We start from the raw sequence: 16871 nt of genomic DNA on the forward strand, positions 1-16871 counted from the left end.
AAAAAAGAGAATGTTTTACCTGAGATCCAGGTATTCAAAATAATTTCTCCAATCTGCTCTAGCCTGTTATTATGTATGTATTCTGTTGTAAATGAGAAACAAGACTTATTTTCTCCAGAATAATAGAACCGTAGTGACACTGAAAGTACGCCCAGATTCTTTCTTTCTTTCTCTTTTCTTTCTTCCTTTTCTTTTCTTCTCCCCTCCTTCTTCTTTGTCTTCTTCTTCTCCTTCTTCCTCTTCCTCCTCCTCCTCCTTCTGCTTCTTTCTCTTCCTCTTCTTCTTCCTCTTCCTCCTCCTCCTTCTTCTTTCTTCCTCTTCCTCTTCTTCTCTCTCCTCCTTCTTGTCTTCTTCTCCTTCTTCCTCTTCCTCCTCCTTCTGCTGTTTCTTTCTTCCTCTTCCTCTTCTCTCTTCTTCTTCCTCTTCCCCCTCCTCCTACTCCTCTTTCTTTCTTCCCCTTCCCCTTCTCTCTTCCTCTCCTTCTCCTCCTTCTTCTTCTATTTTTTTGAGACAATGTCCCACTCTGTCACCAGGCTGAACTGCAGTCGCAGATCAGTGCTCACTGCAGCCTCCAACTCTTGGACTCAAGTGATCCTTCTGCCTCATCCTCCTGAGTAGCTGAGACTATAGGCATGCACCACCATGCCCAGCTAAATTCTTTTGTATTTTTTGTAGAGATGGGGTTTCCCCATGTTGCCCAAGCTGGTCTTGAACTCTTGGGCTCAAGTGATCTGCCCACCTTGGCCTCCCAAAGTGCTGAAACTACAGGCATGAGCCACTGTGCCCAGCCTATCATTATTATTAATGATTATTTAAAAGACTAAGATTTCCGCTGGGCGTGGTGGCTCACACCTGTAATCCCAGCACTTTGGGAGGCCAAGGCGGGTGGATTGCGAGGTCAGGAGATGGAGACCATACTGGCTAACATGGTGAAACCCCGTCTCTGCTAAAAATACAAAAAAATTAGCCGGGTGTGGTGGCGGCACCTGTAGTCCCAGCTGCTCGGGAGGCTGAGGCAGGAGAATGGCATGAACCTGGGAGGCAGAGTTTGCAGTGAGCTGAGATCACAATCATGCCACTGCACTCCAGCCTGGGCGACAGAGTGAGACTCCATCTCAAAAAAAAAAAAAAAAAAAGACCAAGTTTTCCTTTCAGGGTCCGCTTTTTCTTTGTATTTTAAACTTAGGATAGCATTTCTAGTATCATTTTTTAAACCACCAAAGCTAGTTTTCAGAATCTCCTATATCGTTTCTAATCATTTATTCATTATTTCACAGTGTGATTTGAGAGTTTTTTGGGCTGAGAATATGGCTCTAAAGGACTGATGATATCAATTATTCGGGAGTACAGAATGTTACCATTCTCGATTCGGTTATCCCCTTCACACTCTAATTTCCACATGGATATTAATAGCATTATTTGAAGTAGAGGAAAATGAATTCAGTGAGTAGCATTCCTTCAGAATTCTGTGGCAAGCCTAAAAAAAATCACATTTACAAAACAGAGTTAATCGTTACCCTCTTAATTTATGTCAATACCTTCCTGTAATGGTCTGAATTCACACGCTTTGCAAAGTGATCAATTTACCAAAACAATTATGATTTTCCTGGCTGGGCACAGTGGCCACGCCTGTGATCCCTGCACTTTGGGAGGCCGAGGCAGACAGAACACAAGGTCAGGAGACCGAGACCATCCTGGCTAACATGGTGAAATCCCGTCTCTACCAAAAATACAAAAAATTAGCTGGGCATGGTGGCGGGCACCTGTGGTCCCAGCTACTCGGGATGCTGAGGCAGGAGAATGGCATGAACCTGGGAGGCGGGGCTTGCAGTAAGCCAAGATCTCACCACTGCACTCTAGCCTGGGCGACAGAGCAAGACTGTGTCTCAAAAATATACATATATATACATATGATTTTCCTGCATTCATATGAAATACTTTAACACACCATTTTATGTGTGTGTGCGCTCATATATGTATACATACACACTAAGGAACAAGCTAGAAATCTTTTTTTTTTTTTTTTTTTGAGATGGAGTCTCACTCCATCACCCAGTCTGGAGTGCAGTTGCACCAATCTCTGCTCATGGCAAACTCTGCCACCCGGGTTCAAGCAATTTTCCTGCCTTAGCCTCCTGAGTAGCTGGGATTACAGGCACGTGGCCCCACACCTGGTTAATTTTTTTGCTTTTTTTTCTGTTGAGATGGAGTCTCACTTTTGTCACCTAGGCTGGAGTGCAATGGCGTAATCTGAGCCCACTGCAACCTCCACCTTCCGGGTTCAACGGGTTCAAATGCTTTTCCTGCCTCAGCCTCCCGAGAAGCTTGGATTACAGATCCCCACCACCACGCCCAGCTAACTTTTTTATATTTTTAGTGTAGCAGGAGGAGCCGCAGACAAAACTCCTCAGACATCGGATTAAAGAAGGAAGAGGTTTTTTTATTCGGCTGGGATCATCAGCAGACTCACGTCTTAAGAGCCGAGCTCCCCAAGAAAGAAATACTTGGCCTTTTTAAAGGCTTACAACTTTAAGGGGTCCATGTGAAAGGGTCGTGATAAATCGAGCAAGGGTGGGAAACGTGACTGGGGCTACATGCATCAGCTAACAGAACAGAAAGTTTTACAATGCTTTTTTCATACAGTGTCTGGAATTTACAGATAACACAAGTAATTTAGGTCAGGGTTTGATGTCATTATTATTACTTTGTTTAACTCCTAGGGCTGGGTGGTGGTGCCAAGGTTGTCTGGCTATTGATCTTACTTTTGTTTCTTTTTCTCTTTACTCTTGTCTTGTGAACTAGGCAAGGTGGGGGGCGGAGGGCAGCAGGAGTAGTACTGGTCTCCTTCCTTATCCCCTCCTTTGAGGATTTTCACTAATTAGTGGGAGTTCTCACTTTTGTTTTTACTTTCTGAATCTCTGTACAAGACAGAACGATAGTGTTTTATGTAATATACTTGTGCTGAAGTTTTCTGATGAACCATGGTAGCTACAAAACCTTTTCTCATTTGAAGGAACAAGTGTAATACACAAGGGAGCAGCAAGCAAATTTCTATTATCAGTAATATACTTATAATAAGGGTTTTTAATTTTTATAGCTGGAAACTATTTTCTAAATGAAGACCTAGGATCAAACCTGTGTTAAACCTGTACAGGCACATGTATCAAGTTTGTCATGTCCCAAGCAGGTTAGTTTTGTCACTGGGTCTGAAAAGCTTTTTCTTAGCGAGTAACACAGTATTTTTTAATAACAGAAGTTTTTTTTTTTTTGAGGCGGAGTCTCGCTCTGTCGCCCGGACTGGAGTGCAGTGGCCGGATCTCAGCTCACTGCAAGCTCCGCCTCCCGGGTTTACGCCATTCTCCTGCCTCAGCCTCCCTAGTAGCTGGGACTACAGGCGCCCGCCACCTCGCCCGGCTAGTTTTTGTATTTTTAGTAGAGAGGGGGTTTCACTGTGTTAGCCAGGATGGTCTCGATCTCCTGACCTCGTGATCCGCCTGTCCGGCCTCCCAAAGTGCTGGGATTACAGGCTTGAGCCACCGCGCCCGGCCAATAACAGAAGTTTTTTTCTTTTTTTATTTATTTATTTATTTATTTTTATTATACTTCAAGTTCTAGGGTACATGTGCATAACGTGCAGGTTTGTTACATATGTATACTTGTGCCATGTTGGTGTGCTGCACCCATCAACTCGTCAGCACCCCTCAATTCATCATTTATATCATGTATAACTCCCCAATGCAATCCCTCCCCCCTCCCCCCTCCCCATAATAGGCCCCAGTGTGTGATGTTCCCCTTCTCGAGTCCAAGTGATCTCATTGTTCATTCCCAGCTATGAGTGAGAACATGCGGTGTTTGGTTTTCTCTTCTTATGATAGTTTGCTAAGAATGATGGTTTCCAGCTGCATCCATGTCCCTACAAAGGAAGAGCCAGATGCTTGAACTTGTGGCATCTGTTTGGGGAAAAAGTTAAAATAAAGTTATCTTGAGGCATTAACTCTTTTGCTTTTCAAGGCCGTTGGTCTCTTATGTTAACCTTTTTATAAACATAACATGAAGAAACATCCAGGCTGCCAGCAATGTTTTCAGCCAACTGACCAAATAGGCTTTTTCTGTTTTTGCTAAAGGAAGAGGTTCTGGTAACTTCCGGTTTATATGTTTAAAGAATGGTTGTAAGACTCGGAATTGTTGCTGGGCTGGATGGGTCTGAGTTTCCTAAGTAATATGTGTACAGTGGGGACACCTTATATAGGTGTTTCTTCTAGCACAGTTATGGGGGGTAACAACAACAAAACAATGTACAGCAAGGACAAAAGAGGTCCTTACCTGGGAAAAAGGTTGAATACAGCAGCAGAACAATAGGGAAACAGTTAGTATTGCAGGAAAACTCTTAAGATTTTCAACTACATTTACCTGCTTGATGAGTCCTCAAGCTTCGGCCGTGCATAGACTAGTCAGCTGCCGGTGTTGACTAGAGCAGGGCTTGTTGTCTCCTCAAGCTTCAGTCATGCGCAGACTGGTCAGCCTCCAGAGTGACCAGAGCAGGGCTGTTGTCCTCAGCAGCAGCTTGGTCTCGTCTCAGAATCAGTCGGGTTGAATGATCTGTGTCCTGCTGGCTGGTCCACTTCTCCTGAGCTGCCGGTGTTAGCTGACTGTGGTGGATCCAAGACACCACACCTGCAAGTTTAACAGCAGTGGGACTGGACAAGGTTACAGTATAGAGCCCATCCTATATGGGTCCTAGAAAAATTAGATTTTACTTTAAACAGAGTCACTAGATTGAAAGGGGTGTCAGGCTTATAGGCATTTCTATTTATTTAATTATGAACACTTCGTATGGCTACTTTTAAAACCTGCAGTTGCTTTTTTAAGGTTCTTTAGTTTCTGGAGGTCACCTTTAATTTGACCTATGATTTGGGGGTGGCCGACCAAATAAAATCTTATAGGGCAAATACCTAGTTTGTTTGGTGGGGGTGCACCTGACTCGGAGACCATAGGCAAAAACCTGGTTTTATCTTAAACGAGCAAACAAGCACTAGCATGTACTGATAGTCTCCAGCACAGGGCAGTTCTGTAAAGTCTATAGGCAAGTTTCACAAGGTATGGCTCTTTTTACTGTTTTAAGTTTCTTAGAGGAGGGGTTCTTCTCCCCCCATCCCCCCACCTTTGTAACCCTATTTAGTGGCTTAGCCTTCAGTGAGAAATTGGAATCCAGATACAGCAGAATCTTGCTGCTTTTAACTTCTAATGTGACCATGGGCTCCTGGGAGCCTAATGAGAAGGTGTCGGGTCTGCCCTAGTCTTTACATTCTTCAGCTCCTGTCAGCCTGAACAGATCAGTATTTGGTTCCTCCAAGGTGCAGCGGCCCATGGCCGATGGCCTCTTAGTCTTGCGGCCTTGGCCATTTCCTTTATTGACTTTTGAACATTTACTCTCCTAGTGCCCTTTCTTTTTGCGTCTCGCATATTAATCTCTCTCTTGCCTTGTCCAGCTCTTGAATCCTTGCCTAACTTGACTTCTTTCATATCTACATCCTCGTCCACGTCCTCTTACATTGCTAATTTTTTTTTCACACTTACTTTTAGTCTTTCTTTTTCTTTTGTTCTTTTCCAGTTTTGTTTCTTGGTCACAGCTAACATACACCTTGGTGGCCACTTTCATAGACTAGGTGGTACTCGTGCCTGCAGCTTCTGCTTGATGTTACCATGGGCTTGCTTTACAAATGAAGTATTCACTATATACTGATGTTCAGCAGCCTCAGGGTTAAATGGGGTGTAAAGCCAGAATGCTTTATAGAGTCTCTTATAAAACTGACTTAGGCTTTTGTCAGCTCCTTGAAGCATTTTTGAAATCTTTTTTTATATTACTTGCTTTTTTCTACCAACTCTTAGCCGCTGCAGAAGTGCTTCTCAGTACCTCTGCAAACGCTGAAGCTGAGTTGCATTCTCTGGGTGTTTTTTCCCCTTTTTTCTAGAATTTAACAGGCTCTTTTCTTTATATAATTCTTTATACACTTGGAGGGTTAAACAGGTATACCGAGAGTCAGTGTAAATGTTTAGTCTTACCTTCACTGAGTTCTAAGGCTCGAATTAAAGCAATAAGCTCAGCTTAACGACAGTGTCCAGGGTTACCACCGCATATTCTGCACATCGCTCTCCTTGTGGGTTGATGAAGCTGTTCCCGTCCACGTATAGCTCCTAGTCTACTGATGCCCAAGGCTGGTCCCGGAGGTCAGGTCTGCTAGAGTAAACTTGAGTCCAACACCTCTACACAGTCATGCTCGACAGGGCTCTAGCTGCCGGGAGCAAGGTGGCAGGTTCAGGTTGTTTCCAGTTTAGTAGATCAATGGTTGAAAAGGGCTGGTAGATGAAAGTCTGCTGTCCCCCCGGATGTGGGCCTGGTCATTGTAATAGACAGGTCCTCGCAGCTTCCTGAGAGGCATTGGCATAGCTCGAGCAAGACCAGATCTGAGACGGCCACTTGACTATCTTGACTTCCTTCCTTGGCCTATTGAGACCTGGGGCGTGTTAGCTCCTGAATCTCATTTCTGAGGGGGCTGTTGGCCTCAGTAAAGTGGGGTTGGCTGGGACATATGGAGAAAGAATTTCTATGATCTCTGGCGGCTCCCGCCAAACTGACTTCTCCTGCTGTTTCTGGGACTCCCTTTTCAACTCTGTGTCTGCTGGCGAAGCTGCTCTTACTTTTACTTTCAGCTTTTTTGCAATAAGCTGTTAAACAGGGCTAAATTTATGCTGGTTTTGTCTATATTATATTTAACCATGAGTCAATATAAAGGAATTTGATCTAGGTACACTGGCTGTCCTATGACCCCTGTCACCACCTTAAATACATGGCCAGTTGTTCCCTGTCTATAGTTCCTTCGGTGGGCCATCCAACACCAACAGAGGGCAATTCTAATTTACACAGAGATCTTAAGCTCTAGGGGGTTAACTTAACTCTATAATCTCCTGCAAAACCTTTTTTAAGGTTCTATAACACGCATTTTAATAGAGTAAGTTTTGATGATTTGATGACTTTCATTTTTTTGAAATTTTTCTTTTTGAAATGTTTTAACACAGTTCCTGGCAGAGTAGGCTTACTTTGTGTCTGACCTATTTTTTTCTAGAGACAAAACAACATTTACACTACAAGAAGGAAAGGGTAAAAGGTCACTCACTCATCCAAGTTACACTAAATTAAAATCAAAACTAAAACCAAAGTGTTGTTAAAGGCACACCTGTTCGTCAAGCAATTTAAGCCAAGTCAAAATCAGAACCAAAACCAAAGTGCCAATAAAGGCACGCCTGTTTATCAAGCAATTCAAGTCAAGTCAAAATTAAAACCAAAGTATCAAGCAGTTAATTCAAGTCAAGTCAAAAACAAAAACCAAAGTATCAAGCAATTAATTCATAATTCAAGTCAAGTCAAAAACAAAACCAAAGTATCAAGCAATTAATTCAAGTCAAGTCAAAACAAAACCAAAGTGCCGGTACAGGCACGCCGTGGGTGATCAGGCCACGCTTCCACTCAAATGGAGTGGGCAAGTTCCAAAGACCAGTCTTAGCAAGTTTCAGATGTCCAGACTTAAAGTGCCAGTACCTTCCCGGTGTTCAGCCACTGCATTGATCCTCCGCGGGGGCCTGCTGTGCACTGCTCTGAGGAGGCGTTCCACCAGGGCAAATGCCTACCCGGCAGCGCTCTCAGGATCCGCATCGCTCAAGCTGGCCAGAGTCCCCCGCAGGGATGCTCTACAGGGCAGGCATAAGCTGCCTAAGGGGCTGCCTCCACCATCTGTTAATCACCTTGCTTCCTGGTCAGGGAACCAAGAAATGTAGCAGGATGAGCCGCAGACAAAACTCCTCAGACACCGGATTAAAGAAGGAAGAGGTTTATAATTCGCCCGGGAGCGTCGGCAGACTCACGTCTTAAGAGCCGAGCTCCCCGAGAAAAAAATACTTGGCCTTTTTAAAGGTTTACAACTTTAAGGGGTCCACATGAAAGGGTCGTGGTAAATGGAGCAAGTGTGGGAAACGTGACTGGGGGCTACATGCATCAGCTAACAGAACAGAAAGTTTTACAGTGCTGTTTTCATACAGTGTCTGGAATTTACAGATAACACAAGTAGTTTAGGCCAGAGGTTGATGTTATTATTATTACTTTGTTTAACTCCTAGGGCCGGGTGCTGGTGCCAAGGTTGTCGGCTATTTATCTTTCTTTCGTTTCTTTCTCTCTTTCCTCCTGTCTTGTGAACTAGGCAAGGTGGGGGGCGGAGGGCAGCAGGAGGAGTACTGGTCTCCTTCCTTGTTAGTAGAGACAGGGTTTTACCATGCTGGCCAGGTGGGTCTCAAACTCCTGACCTCAGGTGATCTGCCCGTCTTGGCCCCCCAAAGTGTTGGGATTACAGGCATGAGCCACTGCACCTGGCCATTTTTTTTTTTGTATTTTTAGTAGAGATGAGGTTTCACCATGTTGGTCAGTCTGGTCTCAAACTCCTGACCTCAAGATCCACCTGCCTCAGCCTCCCAAAGTGCTGGGATTACAGGCGTGAGCCATCACACCCGGCCAAGTTGCTCCCACCTTTTATCTATTGTGAATAACACCGCTATCAACAGGGATGGGCGAGTGTCTTTATTTCCTTGCTTTCAATTTTTGGGGGATATATGCCCAGAAGTGGAATTGCTGGAGTGTCCTTAGGTATAATTTATCGAGGAACCGCCATACTGTTTCCTAGAGGGGCGGCACTGTTTTACATTCCACCAGCAGTGCACAACGGTTCCAGTTTCTCCACATCCTCACCGGCATTTGTTATTTTCTGGGTTTTCTTTGATACTAGTCAATGTAGTAGGAGTGAAATGGTATCCTGTTGTCATTTCCATCTCCCTAATGATTAGTGATGCTGAGTATGGAGAAATGTCTATTCAAGTCCTTTGCTCATTTTTTTTTTTAAGACAATCTTGCTCTGTCACCCAGGATGGAGTGCAATGGCATGATCTCGGCTCACTGCAACCTCCACCTCCTGGGTTCAAGTGATTCTGTCTTAGCCTTCTGAGTAGCTGGGACTACAGGCATGCGCCACCACACCCGGCTAATTTTTATATTNAAAATTATGTAATGCATGTCTCAATTGAATAACTGTCTTTGTTTCTCGCTTCTGTAACATGCTTCCCCCTGCACAGATCTCCCCCGCCCCACGAAATGCTTAAGAAGCAGAGCTCCCTGCCGCCCCACGAAATGCTTAAAAGGTAACTCGACTCTTTGTTCAGGGCTCAGTCCTTTGGATGTTAATCCGACTGGGTGGCTGCACCTGAATAATTAAATAATTCCTCCTCAACCCCTCGGTCTCTCTGATTCCTTAATTATCCCACTGCCATTTCAAAGCATAATTTGTGAGTTTCTTGGGCTAAGAATATGGCTCTAAAGGACTGATGATATCAATTATTCGGGAGTACAGAATATTACCATTCTCGATTCGGTTATCCCCTTCACACTCTAATTTCCACATGGATATTAATAGCATTATTTGAAGTAGAGGAAAAATGAATTCAGTGAGTAGCATTCCTTCAGAATTCTGTGGCAAGCCTAAAAAAAATCACATTTACAAAAACAGAGTTAACCGTTACCCTCTTAATTTATGTTAATACCTTCCTGTAATGGTCTGAATTCACATGCTTTGCAAAGTGATCAATTTACCAAAACAATTATGATTTTCCTGCCCGGGTGCAGTGATTCACACCTATAATCGCAGCACTTTGGGAGGCCGAGGCGGGCGGATCACAAGGTCAGGAGATTGAGACCATCCTGGCTAACACAGTGAAACCCTGTCTCTACTAAAAACACACACAAAAAATTAGCCGGGCGTGGTGGCAGGCGCCTGTAGACCCAGCTACTCAGGAGACTGAGGCAGGAGAATGGTGTGAACCTGGGAGGCGGAGTTTGCAGTGAGTCAAGATCGCACCACTGCACTCTGGCCTGGGCGACAGAGCAAGACTGTGTCTCAAAAAAAAAAAAATTATGATTTTCCTGCATTCATATGAAATAATTTATTTTAACACACTGTTTTATATGTGTGTGTGCGCGTATATGTGCATATATGTATACACACACACTAAGCAACAAACCAGAATTTTTTTTTTTTGAGACAGAGTTTCTCTCTGTCACCTAGGTTAGAGTGCAGTTGCATGATCTCTGCTCACTGCAGATTCTGCCTCCTGGCTTCAAGTGGTTCTCCTGCCTCAGCCTCTTGAGTACCCGGGATTACAGGCATGTGCCCCCACACCTGGCTAATTTTTTTTTTTTTTTTGGTTTTTTTCTGTTGAGACAGAGTATCACTTTTGTTGTCCAGGCTGGAGTGCAATGGCACAATCTGCGCTCACTTCAGCCTCCATTTTCTTTCAAATGATTTTCTGCTTTCAAATGATTTTCCTGCCTCAGCCTCCCAAGTAGCTTGGATTACAGGTTCCCACCACCACACCCAGCTAAATTTTTTTGTATTTTTAGTAGAGAGAGGGTTTTACCATGCTGGCCAGGCTGGTCTCAAACTCCTGACCTCAGGTGATCTGCCCGCCTTGGCCCCCCAAAGTGTTGGGATTACAGGCATGAGCCACTGCGCCTGGACATTTTTTTGTATTTTTTAGTAGAGATGGGATTTCACCATGTTGGTCAGACTGGTCTCAAACTCCTGACCTCGTGATCTGCCCGTCTCAGCCTTCCAAAGTGCTGGGATTACAGGCGTGAGCCATCACGCCCGGCCGAGCTGCTCCCACCTTTTATCTATTGTGAATAACACCGCTATCAACAGGGATGGGCGAGTGTCTCTTTATTTCCTTGCTTTCAATTTTTGGGGGATATATGCCCAGAAGTGGAATTGCTAGAGTGGTAAAATTTCTCGAGGAACTGCCATACTGTTTCCTAGAGGGGTGGCGCTATTTTACATTCCACCAGCAGTGCACAACTGTTCCAGTTTCTCCACATCTTCACCAATATTCGTTATTTTCCGGGTTTTCTTTGATACTAGTCAATGTAGTAGGAGTGAAATGGTATCTTGTTGTCATTTCCATCTCCCTAATGATTAGTGATGCTAAGAAATGTCTATTCAAGTCCTTTGCTCATTTTTTTTTTTTTAAGACAGATCTCGGCTCACGCAACCTCAACCTCCCGGGTTGAAGTGATTCTCCTGCCTCAGCCTCCCAAGTAGCTGAGACTACAGGCACGCGCCACCACGCCCAGCTGCTTTTTGGTATTTTTAGTAGAGACGGAGTTTCACCATGTTGGCCAGGCTGGTCTTGAACTCCTGACCTCAGGTGATCTGCCTGCCTCAGCCTCCCAAAATGCTGGGATTACAGGTGTGAGCCACTGTACCTGGCCTTGCTAATTTCTTAATTTGATTGTTAGGTTTTTGTTGTTGGCTATTTTTTTTAATTGAAGCATAATATTCATACAGAGAAGCCACCAATCCCCAGTGGGCAGCTTGGTAGATTATCGTAGAGTGAATACATCTGGACACCAGCCCTCAGATCAAGAAATAGAATATTACCAGAGCCACCCTCCCCCAGAGCACTAAGACAATTGCTATCCTGACTTCTCACCAGATGTTTCTTTTGCTTGTTTTAGAGCTTCACAGAAACAGAATCGTGCAGTACCCATTCATTTGTGTCTGGCTTCTTCTGCTCAGCATTATGTTGCTGAGATTCACCAACTGTGCATGGCAGCTGTTAATCCATTTTCAGTGCTGTAAGAATTTTACTCTATAAATACACTGAGAGGTACTTATCCATTCTCCTGTTGGAAGTTGGAGCTATTGTGAATTGTGCTGATACAAACATTCTAGTGCACATCATTTGGTGAACACATGTACAGTGCACAGTTCCTTTGGGTCTATGCATAGGAGTGGAATGTGGGGATCACAGGTGTGGTCTCCTTCAGTAGGTATTACCCAAGGGTTTTCCAAAGTGGTTGTGCTATTTTACATTCCCAAAAGTAGTATATGAAGTTTCAGTTACTCCACATTCTTGCCCAAACTTGGTATCAAGTGTTTTTAATTTTAGCCATTCTGGTAGGTGTAACATTGGTTTCTCACTGTGGTTTAAATTTGATGGCTTATGAGGTTGAGCATGTTTTATATGCTTTTTGGCCATTTGGATGTTCATTTGTTCTTTCCTCTCCCTTCCTCCCTCCTCCCTCCTGCTTCCCTTTTTTGTCCCTCTTCATTTCTTTCACCCATTGTCCTATTGGTCTGCCAGCTTTTTTAATTTTTTAAAAAATTTTATTTTACTTTAAGTTCTGGAATACATGTACAGAACATGCAGGTCTGTTGCATAGGTAAACATGTGCCATGGTGGTTTGCTGCACTTGCCAACCCATCACCTAGGTATTAAGCCCAGCATGCATTTTTCTTATTAATGTACAGGTATTCTCTTTATACTCTACCTGTGATTCACCCTCCTCCATTTCCGCCTCTTTGTTTTAAGAGACAAGAGTCTCACCCTGTCACCCCGGCTGGAGTGCAGTGGTACAATCATGGCTCACTGCAGCTTCAACCTCCCAGGCTCAAGTGATCCTCCTGCCTCAGCCTCCCAGGTATCTGGAACCACAGGCATGCACCACCACACCCAGCTAATTTTTCACTTTTTGTAGAGACAAGATCTTGCTAAGTTGCTCAGGCTGTTCTCTAACTCCTGACCTCAAGTGATCCTCCCACCTTGGCCTCCCAAAGTGCTGGGATTACAGCATGAGCCACCACACCCAGCCCCATCTTTTTACTCTCTTAATGATGAAAAAATTATTAATTTTACTATCACCCAATGTATCAATCATTTTCTTTGGGGATAGTGTTTTGTCTTATTGAGGAAAATTTTACCTGCCTCCTAAGAAGCCTTAAAAATCTCCATATGCCTACAAAGTCCCACTGTTCTAATGCCTATTTTGTGCTAGAAAATAAACGAGGCACTGTCCCAGAGGCTACGTCTATCTTGAGGGAAAACTGTCTTCATCACCATTTGCCAAGCCAGGAGATGATCAGGATGAGGACAATTTCCATGGCTCCCGGCATCTGAAACCCTTCCTGTATTAGAGAGAGCGGGCCTGATGCCATCGTGGGCCAGGCAGGTGCCCCATCCCCGCCTCACCTGCACCCCACAGGGACAGAGCATGAGGAATGGAGAAGGTGTGGTGTCCTTGGGCAGAGCCAGCTCAGAGATGTGGTTCTGCAAACAGAATGAGGGTACAGATGAGTCTGCCTGCATCGCCATGGGGCTCCAGGCAGGCGCTGCAGGAGGTGGGAGAGAAGCAGGTAGAGGAGGGATCCAGCAGGAAGAAGAGCAGAGCATTCTCCCTGGGAAGGGAGAAAGAAGGATGCACCTTTCGTTTAACAGCTCAGTGTTACAGGGACCGGAGGTGAGGTCACACCTGCTGGTTCCACAGCGCCTGTCTCTGCCATGAGTTGTTCAGATGTCAGAATTGGTGAAAAGTTTGAGATTGTACCAGCTGGTCCAGGAAAAGTAATGGGGGAGCTACAAAGCTTGTAGAAGGGCAGCAGGGCTGTCCTGTGCACAGGGGCTCCAGGGCACGTGAGCCACACTGTGGTTAGGGCCAGGCCTCCCAGGAGTGACCCAGACCAGCCTTTTCTTTCTCATTCTCTCATCCTCTGAATTCAAAAGCTTAAATATGCCATGAAAGGTCCATCCAATAAAAAGAAACTATTTGCCTCCTGGGCTCAGAAATGGTATGTAAGGAAATTGCAAATCTACTGACTGTGACAGAAAGCAAATCAGTGGCTGCTTGGGATGGGGTGGAGTGGGAGGGGCTGTAGGGAGGGATTCCAAAGAAGCATGAGGAAGCTTTGGGAGTCATGCTGCTCCTGGTCTTGACTATTGTCATGGTTTTGCCGGTGCGTACGTGTGTCAAAATTGATCAAAACAAAAATTTTTTTTCAGACGGAGTTTCACTCCTGTTGCCCAGGCTGGAGTGCAGTGGCACAATCTCGGCAGGCACCCACCACCACGCCTGGCTAATTTTTTGTAGTTTTAGTAGAGATGGGGTTTCACCATGTTGGTCAGGCTAGTCTCAAACTTCTGAGTGTGATTCACCCACCTCGGCCTCCCAAAGTGCTGGAATTACAAGTGTGAGCCACCATGCCCAGCCTTGTTCTCTTGTATGTCAGTTACCCCTCCATGAGGCTGCTAAACATCCTCCCAGCACACACACAGACAGACACACACCTGCCTGCCCTCACGCAGTTTGCAAGGCAGTAGTTGAAGTTACACTATAATCCCTCAAGCATGCTCACCTCGCTCTCCAAACCTGCCCTCTTGCAGGATCTACGGTTCTTCTAAGTGTCCTGGTCACAAGGCAGCTAGATCAACACTCAGAGGTACAGAGCAGGGCAGAATGTGGTCCCTGCATCTGTCTCGCCCCCACGATCTTGACACACAGAGACCTTCCCAGGAGCTGTGACTTGAACTTCACAATCTGCAGGGCCCACCCAGGAGCCGTGTCCTCCTCACAGGCAATGAGATCCCCTCCTCTCTCCACCTGTGTAGGAAGATTGGCAACAAAACAGAGAGAACGTGGGAGGTAAAACACTGAGGGGGTGGATGGACCACAGCTGAGAGTTCCCAGGGCACACATAAAAACTATTGGGATAGACCAAACCTGAGAGTCCCCAGCATGAGGTAAACACTGAAGGAATTAATAGACATACCTGAGGGTCTCGAGGATGGAGGTAAAACACTAAGAGGATGGATGAACCACAATGGAGAGTCCCCAGAATAGAGATCAAACACTTTGGGGATCGACCACATCTGAGGGTCCCAAGGCAGAGGTAAACGCTAAGGAAATGGATGGACCACACCTGAGGGTTCCCAGGATCGATGTAAACACTAATGGGATGGATAGACCACACCTGAGAGTCTCGAGGATCACGGAAAAACACTAATGGGATGGATTGACCACACCTGAGGGTCTCCAGGACCGAGGTAAACACTAATGGGATGATGGATGGCACCTGAGGGTCTCTAGGAAAGACGTAAAACACTAAGAAGATGGATGGATCACACCTGAGCATCCCCAGTACAAGGACCGCACTAATAGGATTGACCACACCTGAGGATCTCCAAAACAGAGGGAAACACTAAGGGAATGGATGGGCCACATCTGAGGGTCCTCAGGACAGAGCGAGGGACGGCTGTTGTTGGGATAGTAATTCCACATCTTTGGAGAACAAGAATTCCAGGTAGTTCTCTTCTCTCCAAACAGCGTGGTTATGAACTAGCTCTCACTCCAGGAGGCTTTAAAGCTTCAGATAACATCTGTGGTAATAAAGAAAAACAGGCCGGGTGCCACGGCTCACATCTGTAGTCCCAGCACTTTGGGAGGCCAAGGTGGGAGGACCACTAAGGCCAGGAGTCTGAGACCAGCCTGGGCAACATAGCGAAAGCCCATCTCTAAAATAATTTCAAAATGTAAAAAAAATAAATAAATAAATAAAAAATAGGGGTAACTGTCACAACTAACATATTGTTACAAACAAAATTTACACGAAGGTGAAAAAAATCAACTTTTTTTTTTTTTTAACCAGAACGATGCCTCAGTCTAGGGAGAGGTATTTCCTCTACTGAAGCAGCTGAAGCCCTGAGCTGCTGTCCACAGGCGGACGGACTCTCCGGGAGCCCTCAGTGGGCCTCGGCTCCTCCACGTCAGCTCCTCTCTTGTCCCTCTGCTGGTCCACGGGCGCCACTGCAGCTGGCCAGGTCTCCTGGGAGTCAGAGAGGGCCATGGGTTCCACCCCAGAGCCCACCTCATCAGCACTGTGCTCTCACCATCTGAGCACCAGCCCGGAGGAAAAGGAGAAAGAAAGGGTGAGGCTGATCCCCCAAGCAAAATGGAAATGCCTCCACCTCCCACCCTCAAAAGCAGCCAACAATGGACCCTGGGCACCGGGGGCCTCATAGGGAGTTGTTTGCATCACAGTAAAATCTACAAAGTTCCTACGGCGCGTGAGTGGATGCTTCCTCAACACGGGAATGTCCGGCTGCCCCAAGGAATCTCCGGTAATGTCGAGATCTTTGAATAGGAGCAAGGGATCAAGGCCGACGGCAGCTCTGAGGGCCTCAGTTTCCATCCATGAGGGCAAGCTCCCCTTTGGGAATCTGGGTTATGGTTCCCGAGATGGGGACAAGAGGCCTGCACTGACGGCTGTATTTACAAAAATCCATCAAGTAAACACGCCTGTGAAAGTCAAAGCAGCACAGCAGCTCACCGGAAAGGTGAAGGTTTCTCTCATCACACCCATAGAGCTAAGGGGGCGGGGTGGGGGCAATCCCATTGCACGCGTGTGCTCTGTGCACTCACAGCCGCCCCTCCTCTGCTCTCTGCCTCCCGATTTGCGTAGTGAGAGGCAGACACCAGGCTTGAATCAGGAGGGCCAGCGCCCTGTCCCAGTGAGTTTGGGTCTTGAGACAGTGAGTAGCCAGGGTGTAGAGAGGAAGGGATTTATCGACAAAGTTATCTGACTTTGATTCTTGAGCTCAATAGGGAGAGTTTGAATAACAAGGGACACCGATACTAACACACGTGTTAAATAGACAAACTGCTTCCCATGTTTGATAGGCAATAAATGTCGCATTTCTTTACACTTCTAAGCAAAGTCAAGTCTCATTCTCACTTGCTCATTTTCCGAGAGTGAGAAAGCCCAAGATCTCATGGCCCTTCCCCTTCCTCGGGTTATGGACACCAGGGCCCTGGGGACTGCAGAGCTGGGGAGGTCTCCTGGGAGTCATGGGGGCCATGGAGGAGAGCGGAGGAGAGAATGCTGTTCCTGCGTGTGATCAGGTGGCTGTCAGATCCCCGCTCCTACATTCAGTAGGGAGTGACCTTC

The 16871-nt window shown here is 45.8% G+C and overlaps 1 long non-coding RNA gene across 1 annotated transcript; it reads right to left on the reverse strand.

Moving 5' to 3' along the window:
* Nucleotides 1-1392: 1392 nt before the first annotated feature.
* Nucleotides 1393-15355, reverse strand: LOC108539458 (uncharacterized). Its single transcript, XR_001888370.1, has 4 exons — nt 15098-15355; nt 14283-14527; nt 4411-4674; nt 1393-1477 (listed from the first exon to the last, which is right to left on the reverse strand). It is a non-coding gene; the product is annotated as an uncharacterized LOC108539458 (long non-coding RNA).
* Between the last annotated feature and the right edge of the window lie 1516 nt (nt 15356-16871).

Source organism: Rhinopithecus bieti, unplaced genomic scaffold (genome assembly GCF_001698545.2).
Source record: "Rhinopithecus bieti isolate Rb0 unplaced genomic scaffold, ASM169854v2 scaffold_1557, whole genome shotgun sequence".
NCBI classification, from domain to species: Eukaryota; Metazoa; Chordata; class Mammalia; order Primates; family Cercopithecidae; genus Rhinopithecus; species Rhinopithecus bieti.